Below are 6,363 nucleotides of genomic sequence, written 5' to 3' on the forward strand. Positions count from 1 at the left end.
AATCAGTTGTATCTACACAGTAGGAGTATAAATGCACCGCATGAGGGCTGTAAAGCTAAAAGAATTAGGTACCCAGTTCAAATATATAAACATGAGTATAATTATGATATTAGACATGTATCGGACTCTGATATGCTGTATTGATTCTCTATGTCGATATGATTGAAAAGATCACATATAATTTAGTACATGAATATTATTGAAAAAAATGATATAAACTTTACTTGGAAAGATGTGTTATATCTTATGTGATTTAATTGAATTGCATTACTGAACTATTTTATAAAATGAATTTGTTACTTACTAAGACGTGAGGCTTATAATCTTCAGTTGATATAATAATGTGTTATATGTGGATTATATATAAATGGTCTAAATACTGTAAGTTTTGAGATGTAAGTATAATAGTTAGTTATTTATGGTAAACACCTTTGTATGTGTATGTAATATAGTATTTTCCAAATTATATTAGGTTGATTGATAGTAGAATACCTTGCACGCTTATATGGTAATTCCCTATGAGCATGCGGCGGCTGTTTGCACCCTCGAATAGTAATTTTAGGATTAGGGGCATGATGGTTAGAGGTTTCTGAATGATGTATAAATAGCTTAAATACTATAAGTTTGGATTGTTAAATTTAGAAGAAATTTGTGGTATGACTTGTATGGTATATATAGTATATGTGATATTTTGGGTTAATAGCTTAATTATTCTGATATTCATTGCCTTCTACATATGACTTGTATAATTTATATAATTTTCAAGTTATATTGGATTCATAAATAGGTGGAACGCATTGCTTTCGAATTGTGATTTTATGGTTGGAGGCGTCATGTAAGCACTGACGTCTAAGGACGGTGAAGGTGGCACGAGAAGATAGAGACGATGGATGAATGATTTTAGTATTGCCCACTCTTATGCTGTGCAAATTATACGTGAAGTAAGCACTGACGTCCCCACCATGAAATTCAGTACGAACGCGGGGAAGATTAAGAGGATGGAAGAATGGTGTTAATATTGCCAACTCTTATATTGGGCAAATTATATATGAAGTAAGCACTGACGTCCTCCATAGAATTGAGGGACGGAGGCAGGGAAGATGGCCCAAGAAGATAGAGTGGACCGATGACCGATGTTAGCACTGACCGGGTCCATCTAATATTTTCTAATCTAAAACACCTGCAGCCGCACCTGAAGCATGACTGTCAGCTGAGTAAACAGTGCCTGCGTTGGTCACTATATATATCCTGGATAACCCACCATGCAAGGCAATAAAAACCCTGGCATATAACTAATCCAACCCACGAGCAAGGGAAGAAAACCTACTCTTCTGATCGGCTTCAGGCATGGAAGGAACCATTTGCAGCCCCACAGAGAAGAGGTATGCACTCATCTCCTGTTACTCAATCCCTTCGCAAATTAAGCTCACTGCTAAGAACAAATTAAGAGATCGCTAAGCTTTGATGCATACCTTGTTGCTGCTATCAGGATTGCAGTTGTTACGGGAGGAACAAAGGATTGGGCTGGAGATATGTAGGCAGCTGGCTCTTAATGGGGTCAGGGTCATACTAACAGCCAGAGATGAGAAGAGGGGTCAGGAGGCAGTGGAGAAGCTCCGAAAGTGTGGCTCTTTGATGTACTCTTTCATCAGTTGGATGTGACCGACTCTTCCAGCATTGCTTCCTTTGCGGATTTCGTCGGAACCGAATTTGGCAAGCTTGACATTCTAGTAAGCTCTCCTCTCTCTCTCTCTCTCTCTCTCTCTGTGTGTGTCTCTCTCTCTCTCTGTCTCTGTATCTCTCTCTCTCTTGCATAACCTCTCATAAATTGATATCTACAGGTGAATAATGCGCTATTGTAGGACTGACAATAGACGTTGAGGCTTTACAGGCCTCAAAACAATCAAATAATGTGGTAATCACTTGTTTTTGAATTCTTTGTCAATTTCTTGTAGAACTAGAATTAAGTAGTTTCTGGTGATAATCAAGTTGTAGAAATTCAGTTCTTATGATACATTGCATATTGATAATCAAGTACTAAAAAATTGAATATGTAAATAGTACGATACAAGATAAAATTGAATGTCCACCACACTGACTATATGTTGCGGATATCATCATCAATTGAATTATGGACCTTAAAATAGTGTATAGTTTAGATAACATTATTTCTCACATAATATGGTTGAGAAGTTTGTTCATGTGCAGCAGGAAGCCAAAGATGTTAAAGATATACCAGATTGGAAGAAACCTTACATGCGAGAAACTTTAGAAAGAGCAGAAGAATGCTTCAAGACAAATTATTATGGCACCAGAGATGTTACAGAAGCATTAATTCCCCTTCTCCAGTCATCAATTTCTGGAAGAGTAGTAAATGTTTCTTCTAGCCTTGGGCAACTCAGAGTAAGCAACCTACGCCATCTTCTCGTAATATCATACTCAACAGAATGAACATATTACCTATTCCTTAAAATATTAGGCTTCTATTTTCTTTCTTGCTTGACAAACCCGAGATTATGCAAAAAGTTTGCCATAGTTTGTCAAATCCTGCAAGGTCCATCATGGCCTGAGTGAGGCATGAAATCTTTACTCTTTTGATTGCCTAAAAACTGTGCGCTATATATTTTCTTTCTCATTCTTGGTTTCCAGGTTATCTCAAATGAAAAGCTTAAGCAAGATCTATCAAATGTTGATGGCCTAACAGAAGAGAGATTGGTCGAGCTGTTGAATTGTTTATCAAAGATTTCAAGGAGGGTTTCCTGGATGCCCATGGTTGGCCAACCATTGCTTCAGCATATAAACTATCTAAAGTACTTATCAATGCCTACACCAGGATTCTTGCAAAGAAGTATCCCGCCCTATGCATAAACTGTGTGAATCCTGGTTATGTCAAAACTGATTTAAACGGGAATACCGGGATCCTAAGTACCAAAGAAGGTGCTGAAGTCCTGTTCATGTTAGCCTTGCAAACTGGTACCGGTCCTTCAGGCCTTTTCTTTGACCAACCGAAGTGTCAACTTTTGAATGAGATTAATAATACTTTGTGGATGGGAAGATGCGAAAGAAGCCTGTATAACATTGCATAAGCTCTCCCCACCAAGCTCAATATGTTGAAATGAAGAGATCCAATTGTTAGATGTATGTCCTAGAAGCCAATCTGGCGGACACATTATTAATTCTGGGACATAAATTTGTACTTGACTTTATTATTATTGAATAATAAATGGGCATCTTTTCATTCATATTGTTTATGTGTCTATGAATCGTCCAAGAAATTAATAAGATGATGATACATATTCTCAAGAGTTGAGAATTTGAGCCATGTATCATTGATGATTAATTTCTAAATGCTCCTGATCAATGGATCATCACGAGGACGGTGATCGATCCGATCAGTGCACAGATCGCTTCCTTAAGGATGGACGAGACTCGAGTCCACAGTGTAGGGACACTGTGCCCAGATAGACAACCCAAGAGGGGGGGTGAATTGGGTTTTAAATTAATTTGGATAATTAAAACGTTATGGATGATTAATTAAAAACTATGCAAGTTATTTAATTAATGCTAAGTGCTGTGATGATGTGAGAGGAAGAAGAGAAGAGACAATCCAATGCAAAACACAGAGTTTATAGTGGTTCGGAGCTACCCCTTGCTCCTACGTCCACTCCCCAAGTCTCTCTTGGGAATTCACTATAACCCCCTTGGATTACAGCCGGTTGTTTTGCAAGCTCACAACCAAACTTGTTGTTTTACGAGCTCACAACGAACTCGATCGGTTTTTCCAGGCTCACCGACTAGAACCAACCCCGATGGTTTTCCCGGGCTCACAATCAAACCCTTACACACGTTGGTTTTAACTTGGCTCACCAACCAACCTTAATCCCCTTGATTCAATCCCCGATTGAACCAAGTAAATACAGTGTGTAAAAGAAAACAGAAAATAGCTTCTCAAAAAGCAGATAAAACAATATGAACAATAAATGAAGTTAAGAAGCCTCAAACGCTTTTAGATCGGAGATGAGGAATGGCTTCTTTGAACTTCTGGTCTCCTCTTGAAAGAGTGGTCGACTTGAATGCAGGAGGAGGAAGCTTTTAATGTTGAGAAGATGTAGTTGGATGCAGTTATTGCAGATCTTCCCTCTTTTTCGTTGAAGAACAAGTTGTAGAGTTGAAAGCTTGAATGCTTGGAGTGGAATGGTTGTTCTCTGCCTTGCTACAGTCTTCTGTGGCTATTTAAGCCAACCCCCACGGAAACTAGCCGTTACACTGCTTTTTCTGTCCGTTCTGCACACTCTGCGCAGCCTGACAATATGACCGTTGGTGGGTTGGAGTCGACTCGTGCGATCAGGAGTCGACTCGGTGTAGCGGGAGTCGACTCAAGCTTTTCCGGAGTCGACTCGGCAACTGTTCCAAATTTGAGTTAAAGTTGCCGTCACGACAGGGAGTCGACTCGTCTTGACCCGGAGTCGACTCGCCAACTTCTAGAGCTGACCTGGCAATTTTGGAGTCGGCTCATCCACTTGAAGTCCGTGGATCTAATTTTGAATTTTGTCCACTCGAGTCGACTCGACTGTCCTTGGAGTCGACTCGAATCTCAGAGCCCGAACTCCCGATTCTCTGTCTTTTGGCTCATCCAGTCTTGGAGTCGACTCGAACTTCCTTGGAGTCGACTCGGCTCTCAGTTTCCGAAAGTTGGTCTTCTGCCTTTTGACATGAAGCTTGTCTTGGAGTCGACTCGAGCTGTCTGGGAGTCGACTCGAATCTCAGAGGCAGTAACATGGTTTTCTGTCTGTCGATGGTCGCACAGTCTCGGAGTCGACTCGCGTATTGCGGGAGTCGACTCGAATCTCAGAGTCCATAAAATGCTCTCTGACCTTTTCTTTGTGTACCGCTGAGAGTCGACTCTTGCTTTCTCTGGAGTCGACTTGCCAACCATCGGAGTCGACTCGCGTTCCACTGGAGTCGACTCGAATCTCAGACTCGAAAACTGCTCTCTGACTTTTCTTTGTGTACCTCTTGGAGTCGACTCTTACTACCCTGGAGTCGACTCGTTGAACATTGGAGTCGACTCGCGCACTTCAGGAGTCGACTCGTTGACAGGTTCTGAGATGAGGCTTTCTGTTCTTCTTTCTGTTCTCAGTCGGAGTCGACTCGTACTAGTCTGGAGTCGACTCGAGCTCGTGCCAGTGAACTTGATACGCTTGGAGTCGACTCGTGATACTCGGGAGTCGACTCGAGTCTCAGACTTTGGTTCAGCAGACTTCTTAACTTATCCAAAATACTATGAACCAAATCTAGAGACACTTGGACAAGGATTTTCACTGAAACACTCAATTGAATTCATTAGTAATCACAAGATATACTCAAATGCTTTGAGCTCATCAAAATCAAATGGGGTTTTAATCAATCACTCCACAATCTCTCCCTTTTTGATGATGACAAAACTTTGAGTATATGTAAAATGACTTGCTCAATAAATAATGAAATAAAATCCATAAATGAATTCAAATGTCTGATAATTTAATTTATCCAAGTTTGAAAGGAGTGAAACAACAAATTTGGAGTTAAAGCTCCCCCTTTCATTTGGAATTATATAAGCCTTCATATTATGCAATCAATTGTTTGGCTTATATGTCATTAATGATTTAGCTTGATTAAAATTCAGATTCTCCCCCTCAACATATGCATTCAACTATGTTTTGATTCTCTGAATTTCCTTTTAATGCTTTGAAGTTTTTGAACTGAATTTTTTGTTTTTAGAGGAAAAATCTGTCAATTTGTTCTTGAGTAGGATTCAGCTAATCTCCGAATATCCCTTGAATAGATTCTGGAGATTACTCCATTAGGAGCCCCAAAAGAGAGATAATGAGCCTCGAGGTACCGAATCCACTTAGAACAAATTTGTGTGTGTTTTTAAGAGTTTATCTTTTTATTTATTTCCATTGATTTCTTTTACATATTTTTTTCATATTTCTCCCCTTTTACACATTTTATACATATTTCTCCCCCTTTTTGTCATCATACCAAAAAGGAGGTAATCAACCACAATCAATGGTACAACCAATCATCAAATGGCACATAATTGAAGATAAGATGTCTACTCATTGTATTGATATGAATTGAAGTAGATTTGAGCATACAATAAGTAAAGTAAAACAATACAAAACAGAACTCAAACACATCTATGTCCTCCTCGAGGATGAAGCTCCCCCTCTCGAGGATGCATCTCCTCCTCTGGAGGATGTGGCTCCTCCTCTCGAGGATGGTGCTCCTCCTCTCAATCGGCTCTGCTCATGAGGAGGGTGACTGCATCTGTGACATGGCCAAGCTGTGTGATGATAGACGTGGTGGCTCTGCTATGTG

The 6,363-nt window shown here is 39.9% G+C and overlaps 1 pseudogene; it reads left to right on the plus strand.

Moving 5' to 3' along the window:
- Positions 1 to 1,247: 1,247 nt before the first annotated feature.
- Positions 1,248 to 3,086, plus strand: LOC120109722 (annotated as a pseudogene).
- The last annotated feature ends 3,277 nt before the right edge of the window (positions 3,087 to 6,363 follow it).

The sequence above is a fragment of the Phoenix dactylifera genome, unplaced genomic scaffold (genome assembly GCF_009389715.1).
Source record: "Phoenix dactylifera cultivar Barhee BC4 unplaced genomic scaffold, palm_55x_up_171113_PBpolish2nd_filt_p 002613F, whole genome shotgun sequence".
NCBI classification, from domain to species: Eukaryota; Viridiplantae; Streptophyta; class Magnoliopsida; order Arecales; family Arecaceae; genus Phoenix; species Phoenix dactylifera.